The 13289-nt window shown below is 42.0% G+C and overlaps 1 protein-coding gene across 1 annotated transcript in view; it reads right to left on the reverse strand.

The window, feature by feature from the left end:
* Positions 1–1158, reverse strand: part of zfhx4 (zinc finger homeobox 4) — a 97580-nt gene extending 96422 nt beyond the window's left edge. Inside the window, exon 1 of the mRNA XM_061805094.1 lies at positions 825–1158. The gene's annotated coding sequence lies outside the window, so the exon portion shown is untranslated. The remainder of the gene's footprint in view (positions 1–824) is intronic.
* Between the last annotated feature and the right edge of the window lie 12131 nt (positions 1159–13289).

The following is a 13289-nucleotide window of genomic DNA, read 5'->3' on the forward strand; positions in this document are numbered from 1 at the left end:
CTCGGTTCTTCCTACTCTTCCTCACGCTGACACCGTGGAGGTGGTCGTGCTCTCCCCCGGAGAAGCCACAATCAGCAGCCGGACAGTCGCTTCTCCCTCGCGGGCAGCTCAACCGGAACACTTCCCGATAGTGGAAATACGACTACTTTTTAGTATACTGGAAGCATAGCAGGTGGACATAATGGGTTTCACACGCGTTTTTTAAACTCGTTATTTAAGAGAAATTAAGTCAAATTGTGCACTTTTTCGCGTTGATGACATTAGAAAGTGTTTCCTCCATTGGATATAATTCCCAGTAGCATCCAAAAATGAGGATGAAACCTGAGGAAGTGAAGCAGAAGACGGGGGGGATTCATGTCCGAGAAACTGGGAAGGCTTCACCAAAGGCGGCTAAACGTTTGCTCCCGTCGCGGCGTAGCGGGACACTTGCGAGTGGTCGTCCGGCTCATGGCTGCCTGGGGCTCGGATCAACGTGGAGTGGTCGACCGTGGTCGCGAAACCGCTCGTAAGATCTCCTCCGAGGCTGGCAGTTACCCAGAGTGGCCGCGGCCAAATTGGAGGAGATGCACGGACAAACCGGCGTCCACATCCGACAAAACAGTGGACTTGTAAAAAAAAAAAAAAAAAAGAAAGTAAGAAAGAAAGGAAGAAAGAAAGAAAAAGAAAAAACAAAAATAAAGACACGCCATCCAACACCTGTTCTCGAAAGTGACCCGATGTCAGTGAACCAGCAGCCAGATAGATAATCGATAGGCGAGCCGTAGATGGAGCGCACACGCCGAGCCAACTCCAGTACTCAATAAAAGTTAAAGGAGACAACTTACTTTCTTGCCCCTCCAGAAGCGCCTGCACCTCCGCTCCTCTTGGCTCCAGCTCGCGCAAAACACTCACATCCAGCTCACCGACACAACCACCAAAAACAGCTGAAATTCAAATAATCCTCCCACCTTATGATGGGCAAAAAGGGAGAGGGGTCAAAATCACAAACGCCAAGCGGTCTTAAGAGTCCCTTCTGTGGGTTCCGGTGACACTGAGACGACTTGTCGGCAGGGTCGCAAACGCGGTCTCTCCTGCGGACGGACGCTCACCGAACGGCGACGTCGGAAAGGAAATGAAAATCCGATAGGTCTTTATTCTGCTAATTATTACCGTTTTAGCCCTGTTTTTCTTTTTTTAAAAAATGGCTGATTAGTTGAGTGCGCATGTCTTTGTGTGTCCATTTCCCGATATGCACTCTGGGAATGGGTCGAGAGACGCCCACAGACGGAGAGAGAGAGAGAGAGATAGAGAGAGAGAGAGCGAGAGAGAGAGAGAGAGAGAGAAGAGAGAGAGAGAGAGAGAGAGAGAGAGAGAGAGATAGAGAGAGAGAGAAAGGAGGGTGCAGAGGAAGAAGAGGCGGAGAGGAGAAAGAAGTGCAATTAGTGAGTTGATCAACAGTCGCCGCAATGCAAATGAGACGACCACAGAAGAAAAAGGAGAGGAATAGGAGGTCAAAAAGTAAAAAAAAAATATATATGAATCAACATTATTTCATGTAAAATATGACGTGCATGCAGAGGCAGAATAATGGAAGAAATAAACAGGATGGACGCAACATTTTTATTTATACAACACATTTTGATAGGGTGGGGGGGGTCTCGACCGAATATTAAAAAAATAGGTTCGGCATAATGCTAATTTATATATACACATATAAGTGAATATTATATAGATATTTTTAAATGGCACGAATATATGAAAGAAACGGCAAAATATCACATGCACACAACATAGTGTGTACAAAATCTGCTGATATTCTTCATATTGTAGACGTGTGTGATGTGGAATTTACTGGACGTACATGTGCTGCACCTTCAGGACCATTAAGGGGCAGAGGCCGTGAGGGTTCACAGAGCCTAAAAACAGTGCGCAAGTTCCCCCCCTCTGAGATGGGCCAAAAACTGCCGATAATGAGCGTTTCGGTGCAAATTGTTTACTGTGTGCTTTCTCAATGGCGGATCCTAGGCGAGAGCAAGACTTTCTCCATAGAGGAGAAAATCAAGAGATCTGGTTCGGCTTGATGGGGGTGGAGGGTGGAGGGAGGATGTCGGTGTGTGTGTGTGTGGGGGGGGGTATCAAAACTGGGGGGTGAAGTGAACCGGGGCTTGGGATGTGATGATAAGGCTGCTACTGGTAAGTGAACTACTTGCTCCACTTTGCAGCTATGCACGGACCGGGCCGGATCCTTGAGAAGCCAGGCGACCCCATGCTTGGTTGTTCTGGTTTGAGACAGGTCTTTCGACACCAAAATAGGGAGACGGAGAGGGAGGGGGGCGCGAGATGGGTCGCGGCTCTCACTTTCTCAACGGATCCCAAGCTACTGTTGCAGCTGCCTCCCCGTCCTCCAGGGGCGTTCGCAGCCTGCAAAAGCCCGGCGACGCTGCGTCACAGGCGGCCCCCAGAGTCCCGTGGAATCGCTCGCGTGATGGAGTTCAAGTGTAGTACACCGGCCATTTGTTTGCCGAGCGCGGACCTTTCTTCATTACATACATTAAACACCGAAACCGAGGAATACGCTAAAGTCATAAAACATTCTTTCTACTTTCTTTTCAAGGAGCATCCTTGAGGTAAACGGTTTGTTTTAACCCCTTTACGTTAATGACATTTTGTCCGTTCTTTTTTATGCTCTTCGTTTAAAAAGGGAAAACTATCTCATGTAAGGAAGTAATATTGGATACTGCTTATCTTGAAGTCAAATCGACCCCCCCCCCCACTATAGTTCTTCTTGTCTCCTCCCTCTGTGCGCGGAGACGGTGCGCTCTCTCCGGTAGAACGCTTTAAAATAGGCATTGTCCTCGATTCATAATTTGTCATTTATCCGCAAAGGCCGCTCGGTTTAAATGTGTAAGTGAGCGCTTCAATATTGCCAAATTAAAAAAAATACACATTTATACGTAATTTAAAATAATATAGTCGTAAAATTGTCATTCCAAAAAGCTGAATGTGTTTCGTTTTATCTCTCATTAAAGGTTTTAAATCCATGCATTAGCATATATACAGATCGACTATTACGAAACAATTAAAAAATATTCAATGGTGTATAAACATTTGATATAATAATGTTGTTTTTGCCACGCTTGCATGAATAATAAACTGAAAATGTCATGTATCAATTCACCTAAGCACCCCTAGTTTAGCGTGCATGTGTGTGTATGTTTTAATGTACCTATTTTGTCCGATGGGAAGGCACACGCTGACAAAAATCACGAAAATATGCCCAAAATCACACCAGAAAAAAAGAAAAAGCCCACAGCTGTGACCCACAACCTGACACAAGCATTGACCCACTGGCCAAGTCTCGCTCTCTTCCACACACTCTCACACATTGCTGCAAAAATCAGAAACACAAACAAAACAACGACAGATAAAGTCACAAAAGGCAATTCAACTTGATAATCATGTGCTACGTGTTATGTGGGGGGGGTAATATTAATCTCAAAATCGATTCATTTCAATTATTAAAATTTAAATCACTTGCCGAAAGGGCAAAGTTGCGTCACAACAAACTGCAAAGTAACTAAAAAAAGAGAACGTCACCCCCTTAATTCCAATATTTTTGCCTTTAAAAGTCTTTCTTAAACAGCAACACAATGCACTTCAGCCACAAAAGGGAGGAAAACAAAATTCAAAACACAACGAAAAAAACGATACTTTTGCCCATCAACTCTGTAAGCTCACGTTTCTTTCGCCCTAAAGCAAACAGACAGTGCCACACAAATATGCAATCCATTAAAAAAAGGAACAAAAAGCAAAATGTACCTTTTCTTACCTCGTTTAAAATCACCCATTAAAAAAAATCACAAACATCACAAAGCCAGTGAAAGGGGGGGGATAAATGGAAGGAAAAGGTGTAGCTTCTTAAGGTACCTTTGGTATAAAGCATTCCGTTTTGCAGTCTTTCTCTTGCTCAGTAGCGATCCGATAAAAGCATATGGAAAGTGTTGTTCAAAATGCGCACATTTGGCACGTTGTCATTGAGCGCAGACGAGCAGTGATGCGCTGCTCCGACACGGGGAAGGACTTGCGGATTGGACGCAGCCCGCCCGGGTGCCGACTTATCCCACTTTAATTTAATATTCCGCAATCACACACACTAGTGATGGCATATAATTCAAGGAGAAATTCACAGTGAAGGAAATGCTTTGTGTGTGTGCGCGCGCGCGTGTGAGTGAGTGTGTGCGCGCGCGTTTGTGCGCGTGTGTTTTTACACCACTTTATTTGATTAAGGGGACGCAGCACATTTTTTTACTTTTTGTTATCCCAAATAAATCCATATGAATATTATTTACTAATATTCGCATTTTTCTATTTAGTATTACAATTATTCTTGAAATATTTGTATTAAAAAAATCTATAATCCAGACATGTTTGCTCATCTTCGTCACTTTGGAATCAGTCGTAACACAAAATCGAGAGCCATAAACGCCTGTTTGTAAAACAGTGAACCCAAAATCAATGTATTGGGACATTTCGATCGATTATATAAACGAAAATCCATAAGCAACATGAGACCGGTATCAGCCCACTCTTCCGCTTCACTTTAAGAGAGAGAAAGAGAGAGAGAGAGAAGAGAGCGAGAGTGAGTGAGAGAGATAGATAGAAAGAGAGAGAGAGAGAGACAGAGTGAGGGTGTGGGGTGGGGGGAACTTATAGTGTCTGCATTGAAAACAAAGAGTACCAGTGCAGACCTTTACCTCTCTCTCTCTCTCTCTCTGTTTGACATCACATCTTAGTCAACAAGCCCCCAAATGTACACCCCACCTATTGATTGCAACATCAGCACCCCCAAATATTGCGCATTACACTGCTGAAACAAACTGTTTTTGGTTTTGTTAAATTGGTAAATTAAGTATTTTGACATGTAACTATGCATGAGTAGTCTTAGTGAAAATTTTGGGGGGTCCCCCTCCACTTTTTTGGGGGGTGAGGGGGATTTGAAAGTACTTCCAGATGCCTGCTGATAGCGCACCACACTGATGACAACAATTAAGAGAGGAAAATGCCCCAATCAAAGGGGGGCACACTGGATTACGTTGCATTTTAGGGGTCAAGGGGAATCATTTCATCAATTCATCCCACCCGTCTCCCCCCACCCCGCAGCTACCTCAACCCACCCCCTCGCCCTTTGTTTTCATGCCAACTATCAAATTTCAACATCATGTAACTTATAAACGCAACAGTCATGTGCTGTGTGGGGGCTGGGGGGCGTCAACACAATCAGGTATGCAAATGGACAATTGGTCATATGAGATATCGCATTAAGTGCATTAATATGCAACATGATATGGAGATGTGTGTGCATGTAATGGGCTCGGGGGTGGCGGAGGGGTTGTAAAATGAGGTACTGGTCATGTAAATTTTACATGCATGGAACCACAGCTGTTTAGGCTCTGGAGAAAGGAGAGGGAGGGATTTAGATCTGGAAGGTGGTGGGTGGGGTGGGGGAGGGGGGGGCATGTGGGGTGGTGGGTCTACACAGCTCCCGGTTCCACTCTGCTCTTTTTATAAGAGCAAATCAATGGCCTCTACCTGGCTCATGCAGATCGAGTAAAGAAGGCTGCCATGTTGGCAGAGTGGAGGAACATGTGTCGGGCAGCGGCGGGTAGGAAGTAGGAAGCAGGTGTTAGGGTCACACAGCAGAGGTCACCCCCTCCTGATTTTTTTTTTTTTTTTTGTGTGTGTGTGTGCCTTCCCTGACGAGAAAATATCAACACAGACAGGAAGAGCCAAAGCAGTGCCAGTGATTCCTTTTCAGCTTCACCTCGCCCTGCTGCCCTCCTCCCACTTGGCCCTTTGCGTCTGCCATCTTTTTCGAAGTTGATGCCTTTTTAATAGACATGTGTCTGGTCACTGTCCTTCATATATAGACTGGGGGGGGGTGGTAATGTAGCCCCAAACACCTCTGCTTGATGCCTCAACGCACACATAAACTTTCATAGCGAATCCTATTGATTATTACCCAGGCACATGCACTTATGGAGCCGTAACACGGCAGTAGATGGGAACAATAGCACCTGCGTGGTTCCTGTTCATGGCAAGCAACTGAAGCCAAAATAGAAATAGGAAGTACGTTGACAAACATGTATGAATGTGTAATGCAGAAATAGGACAAATACATAAAAAATACTTTTGCGTTATTAAAAGCTATAAAAGAAGAGTAAATAAAAAGGCCCGCTCATATGGAAGTAAGACTCCATATGGTGTCACATGGCTTATTAGAGTCCTTCCTACATGACAACCCACAAGCTTGAACATGTCAATTTGGTGGTCCAAGAGGTCCTTTTAGATCTCAGTCTCCCTCTGGGGGACTGTCACCCCTGCACTTTCCCCACCCCATCATCCATTCATCTATGCACCCCCATCCCACTCCAACCCCTGCCCCTGTCTTTCTTAACACTCAGTGGGCCACCCCAATGCTGCAAATAACCTGGTCAATTTGATGTCAACACAGTGACATCCGGGCCTCGTCTTATAGCTGTGCGGTCTGTGCTTCGCAGAGAAATTCTCCAATGAATTTCGCAGCAAAAGTACTAAGAGCGTAATATTAAAGTCATACTAGTTTATACTGTATATCTATCACCATAAGAGTCAGTGCATCGGCAATGTGAGCCAGTCAAAGAAAATGTGCGATATCAGTCCACATTGTTACCAATAAAATAAAGAAAGCCTATTCCATGGTGAATTTTCCACAAATTCCGAATTACAATTTTAAAGAATGATGATCAATTGTGAGTAAACTTTGCTGTTAATTTTTGGGCTGAATTAGACAGTGATTTAAAATAGATATTTAAATATACATGCACACTAAGCATATATATGTGTGTGTGTGTAGATCTGCCATTTACTATAAATGCATAGACAAAGGAAAAGATGACATTGGCAATGATGCACCAAAACACTTGTTGGCTTCATCACAGTGTTAAACTAAAGTCAGCGTGAGGGCTCTTCACCTTCCTTTAAAGTGGCCATCATTCATTTAACCACATGACCTGAGTTTAAGCAAACATTTGGGTTGCAGTGACCACGCATCAGTTTGCCAAATTGGGCCATATGTAGCATTTGGACATCCATGAGTCCCAACAATAATTTATTACAATAGCCCAAACAGATTTATTTAAAAAAAAAAAAAAAGCTTTGTACTTTTGAAAGAAAAAAAAAAACAAGCTGGTATTCATGATTATAAAATAAGTTAAAATGTACACTACAACACATGTAGACTTCAACAACAAAATGTATTTGCATCCTCTACTTTTATATATTTACCAGTAGAAAACAATAATATGTAATATATTTCATTAGATTTAGGGGAAAAACATTTTTTCTTGTAAACATACAAACAGATTTTGCTATGAAAAAAAAAGCAAAGCGTAGATAGGAGTAGACGCAGTTCCACACACACGCAAACATGAAGCCTGTTATGTTTTCAATTTAGGTTGAAATGCAGACATTTTCCCTGGTTGCATAACTGACTTCTCCCTTCAATTAAATACTATTTCTCCCAAACAAAATGTCACAATCATTGCACACAGTGTAGTTCACCAGTGATTTGTTCTGAAAGCTGTGTGTCTTTCTCCGAGCTGTGTACTTTTTTTTTTAGTCCTGACCTCGATACTTGCCGGGATTACAAAAGGGATGGAAGAAAAAAAACATGATGAAAATAAACATTTAATTGATAAACAATAATTCAAATATTTAAGGCAAACATGAATGAATAGTGCAAATTGTGTGTGGACAAAAATGTAACTGGAGTGGACAATAATAATTACTGCTTTTAGGGAGGACTGTCTTTAAAAAACACAAAAAGACTCTTTTACACATAGTTGAAGGTTTAAATATGATATTTTATTGTTCCTTATGAATATGCAAATTTAGGGTGCCCTGTACTCTAGGAACATGAAGAGAGGCTAGACGCAAGTCAATTTTCTGTGGCGAAACAATCACACTCGCACGCTGCATTCGTGTCACTTGCTGACTGCGATTCCAAGATGGCCTCGCACCTGTCACGGTGCACGGTCACCATTGCAAATGGAGATCAACGGTGCTCCAAAAGCCTGGTGGTTTTTTTTTTTTTCATTTAAAATTATTATTTTTTAAAGCTGCCGTCTGACCCTGGCAGGCTGCCTCTTTCTGTCTCTCTCTGTCTATTTCTTTCTTGGTCCTTCTCTCACATCAGAAGCGTTGAAATGCACCCCAGGGCCAAATAGCATGGAACAACCCCTCTGAGAAAGTGGGGGGAAGAAAAGAAGCAGGAATCCGTTTGCCCTGATATTTCACCAGCACTAGCCAGGAGCGTGGGGAGAGAGGGAAAGACAGAGGGGGAGAGAGAGCGAAAGCCATGGGATGGATAGGAAAACGACAAACCAAGGCTGCATTTATTTGGGGGGGTGTGTGAGTGCCACACTGTAGGCTGTAGGATGGTCTGGAGAAGTATGAGGTGCCGCTCTTAAGTGGGCAAGCGCATGCATAGATTTAAAAAAAGGGGGAAAAATGTGGAGGTGGTTGTTGTTGGGGGGGAGATGGAAGGATTGGTCATTCGCAAGGTAAGAAAGAGGCTTTGTTTGATTGTATGTGGGAGGAGGAGGAGGGGGTAAGAGGATGGGTGGGGGTGGCTGAAGCTGTTGTCCGGGGTTATTATTATTGCAGGCAATCTGTATGTGCATATGTGTGTGTGCGTGTGTGTGTGTGTGTGTGTGTGTGCGCCCATGTGAGAGAGAAGGCGAGATGAGGCGATATGAGATTCAGCTGCCGGGTCATTATATATATTTTTTCATGTCACAAGGCTAAAAGGAGGTTTGAAGTCACACACTTCCTGTCATCACTGATTGTACAGGCTCCTTTGCATTGGTTGGTACTAACCTGACATATGACCAACGACCCCCCTCACCACCACCACCACAACCCCAGTAAAAGTAATCAACCAGTGTGGGCACAAGGCTGATTGATATTTCTCGTAATATCACCACAATAAACAGACTATGAGCGAAGCAATATTAGACAAGCAATGTTGAAGAGTGCTTTTTGGTCACTTTTAGGGAATTCCACCTAATTTAATAGGGAGAGAGTTAATGGGCTTTTTTTCCCATTATTTTTATTATTATAAGGCGCAAGCATCAATCAAGTGGTGTCAGGCGACTGCTGAATCTGGGCTATGCTCCTCTTCACAGATGACTGATTAGCAAGCCAAAATCACCAGATCCATCTTCCGACGGTCACTTTTATTACAGTCATTTTTAAAGTGACAGCAACCTGCCTTGTCTCACGACAGTGGCCACCGCATATACAGTATACTCTCATCCCTATTCTCATCCTGGTTGTTCCCCCCCACCCTTCTGCATCTGTCTTCCTATCCCCTTCTGTCTCCCGCTGTTTGCCTACTAACTCTTTGATTGCTTGTTACTCCTGGTTCGTCTTATTTTAACTACTTTTATCTATCTTTTCCTTGTCAAACACACACACACATCTAACATGCTCATCGTATGAGAGTTAGTTTCCCGGTCTCCTGGGCAGGTTGTGGTGGGTTCTATTTGGTCAGGGTTTTGTGGAGAGGATGACAAAATAAGACTTCCATTGTCCAAAGAGTGTTACAAGAATTTTGTAAGGTCTTTTTATGTTAAGGGTACAAACATTTGTACAAGAGACCCAATTTTTTATTGTAAAAGTAATTTTCAATCAATGGTTTCCATAAATGTAACATTCGAAAAATACAGTTTTGTGTCAGACTTCAGTGGTGGCGTTTTCAAGTATAGAATGTCCACCATGTTTAAATATGAAAGATAATACGATGCTCAACTTTTCAAGGCAGTTTGCAAAAAATTTAGATTTTGCAAACATAAACATGAAATTAAAAGTGTGTCTATATTATCACACTTTTTTCCCTGCACAAAATAATGTGCCGTTGTGCATAAAATGTAGATTTGTGCCGTCTATAAGAAGCCAAACTGCTGCTACTGAACTGTATTTGAATGTAAACATTTGATGGATGGTGACAGAAGTGCATCGTAATATACTGTATAACATTAAGATGTGTTTTTCACAAAAACCTGTGTGAGAACAGACAGAAATTATTAAATATAGCTGACATATTACAAACTTTTAAGTCCACTTAATGTGCTGAAGTTTGCAAAGGGCAAGCAAAAATTTTAGGACAGTTTCCCAATTGGCAAGTATCCTAAAAAGTTAATTTGGAGCCTTGTTTCAACTTTGTACAAAGGTGGCACAATAATATACTCATTGGTCATTATTTATTTGCTTAATTCTGTGGAATTTATTGTTTAAATTGATTCTTGAGATATTTGCGGCAAAATTGAGAGCACTAAAACAACATAATTCAAGCTAAAGTTGAGCTACAGCTACTTGGACTAAGGCATCAATCCTCTGGGAAGCATTCGTATGCTTACTAATATGAGGAATGAAACAGAAATTCAGAACTTACAAAGAGAGATCTACCATATCATTAAAATAATATGATATTATGTTGGTGTGCTGTAAATGTAAGGTCATCCTGTTGTCTTACATGAATGAGAGCATTTCCTCTGTGCAAGACAGCCATAAAAGAAACGAAGTGGATTGCATAGGTCACAGCTGCACTTACACGGCAGTATTCTAAGAAAAACACGGGGGACGGACAAGTGTTAAAGTACGTAATATGCTACAGGAAAAGGGGGGGGGTATAAGTCGACTGTCTTGCGGAAGAAATTAGTTTCAGAGCTTGTCAGTCACATTTATATTCCTTTTCTCGATATATTTACAGGCTGTGTTTAAAAAAAATACCAGCATCAATATGAAATTGTTCAAAATGGCAGCCGAGCTACATATGTTTACCTAACTGTTTGCGTCCACATGAGCCTTTGGCATTCTCACAGAGCTCTCCTGTGTCTTGGCAGGAGATATGCTAATCACAACTGACATCAATCTGAAAAACATCAGGCCAAGTAACATGTGTCTAAGATTACATTTACAACCTCTCAGGCAAAGAGGGACACACAAACACGGAGGGATACATGTGAAAAGTGGGTCAGGTGAAGGATGCAAACACATTTCTGAGACAGGCTAAACGCCCCCCCAAAAAAAACATGAAAAGCTGATTGAACAGTTTGTCACAAACAGACCTCAGTATTCAAGTTTTTTTGGAGTCATCCTTATTTTGTTGCATTAATGCTGAAACCAATACGCCATTCTTTTGTTCAGACAAATAAAAAGCTATGATTTCCTTCCTTTCTTTTTTTCTTGGAAGAATGAGTCATACTTCTTTTTTTTTTTTTTAAAAGCTGTGATATGCATTAGGCTTAGAGGACAACCTGTGGCATATTTAACAGCTAGAGACCCACCTGAACATCAGAGTGACTCCGCCGGGTGTAAAATATGTCTTGCTCAAACCAATTTGGTTATGGTCATGAGATGTGCAACGTGTGTGTGTGTGTTTTGAGGGGGCAGATAGACAGACATGCACACAGGAAATGATAGTAATAGTGCTAGCAGCTGTGCCTGGCTAAGTGAACACATACGACTGGAGGTATAGCGGATCGGTCCTCTTGAAAGCTTGGGATCAAGTGTGCGCATGCATGTGGGTGTGAATGTAAATGTAAAGTTTGAATTGGATCTTTAAGGTGCACTCTTGGTGCCATTAGTCCGACAGAGTATGAAATAGCAATACTTTTCTCATCATTTGGTAAGAAACCGTACAAAATATAATAATAAAAAAACATAAAAGTTCATTTCAGAATTTTATGTCATATATAAGAAAATCAAGTGCATGCTTAAAGGCCTATCAAACGTCTTGGCATGAAAGAGGGTTCTAATAGTGAAACTGTTCTGAACTTAACCCAATGAAAAGTATTTTATGCGAGAGCTCTTCGATGACAAGCAATAACCAGTGTGAAATTCCCCTTAGATTAAATGTCCTAGGACATTTATTTAGAGGATGGGAGTCGTGCCCCCATCCTGGAAACGCAAACCTGTGTGAACGTCTAAGTCCCCACCCCAAACAACATACGCTTGCACTGTAATTCTCAGTCATGGTTTACCCCTGCGTAGGGGATGTCACAGAAAAAAAATAAATCCTAAGAGGCAAACATGCATGCACTGGAGCCCAGTGAAGTGCATGTCTCTCTCTCTCTCTCTCTCTCTCTCTCTCTCTCCCTCTCTCTCTCTCACTCTCTCTCTCTCTCTCTCTCTCTCTCTCTCTCTCTATCTCTCTCTCTCTCTCTCTCCTCTCTCTCTCTCTCTCTCTCTCTCTCTCTCTCTTCTCTCTCTCTCTCTCTCTCTCTCTCTCCTCTCTCTCTCTCTCACACACACACACACACACACACTTGCTATATATATAATTCTTGCAAAAGTAGGAGCAGCCTCACTATGTGATGCTAAGAAAAGAAGAATGTGACCTGAGATCAACAAAAGGATTATACATCCACTCCACTGTAAATGCACGACAGTCGTAATTCTTAAGTACTTAACCTGGTGTAGGTATTTGAAATATATAGTTCAGTACGTCAAAATAATCTTTATATTAAGTTTTGAGGCTGAATCACATGGCTCTCCCTCTTAGTATATTGTCATGAACTTTCATAACAGTCACCTCACCACTTTGCAATGCCACCTGGTTGTGGTGAAAGTCTCATCTGCAATGAGAGTCAAGGCTGAGCACGAGGAGGTCAGGCAGAAGTAAATCTAGAGAAAGTCTCTACCTGGAATGCTTTACAATCTTCAGCTAAACATATTGATTAGCAACATTGTGCTTAGTGAAGAGAAAGTTACAGTTTACAGCTTGTAGGTGTGTACTCTCTCATGGCATCCGCTCCTTTTGCCACAGTTATGCACCATAATTACATTAGACATATGTTATGACCCCTCACAAGGCTGGGGAGCGGGGTCATAAAAAAAAAAAAAAAAACATCTTACTTTGATTTGATTTCAAACAAGACCAATTTTGGAAGAGGAGGAAAATGCTGTACATATTACATATGAAAAGGAGAGAGGTGCTCAGTTTTTTTATTTTTACTTTACAGGGTTCAATGAAAGCTCCTTTGTTCTCTAATGCTTGACTGACTTTAATAAAAAACATTCCATTGTAATGAATGTTACTTTTACATACTAAATTTGTGTTCCTTTGAGAAAGTCAAATTCATAAATGCAGCCGAATATGCCAAATGATCACTGAAGTCAAATGGCAGTGGGAATGGGTGTTGAAACAGAGAGCGAACAGAGTCCCATTCTAATAATTGAAGCACAACCTGATATTTGTCTTCTAAGGA

This window comes from Syngnathoides biaculeatus, chromosome 19, assembly GCF_019802595.1.
Source record: "Syngnathoides biaculeatus isolate LvHL_M chromosome 19, ASM1980259v1, whole genome shotgun sequence".
NCBI classification, from domain to species: Eukaryota; Metazoa; Chordata; class Actinopteri; order Syngnathiformes; family Syngnathidae; genus Syngnathoides; species Syngnathoides biaculeatus.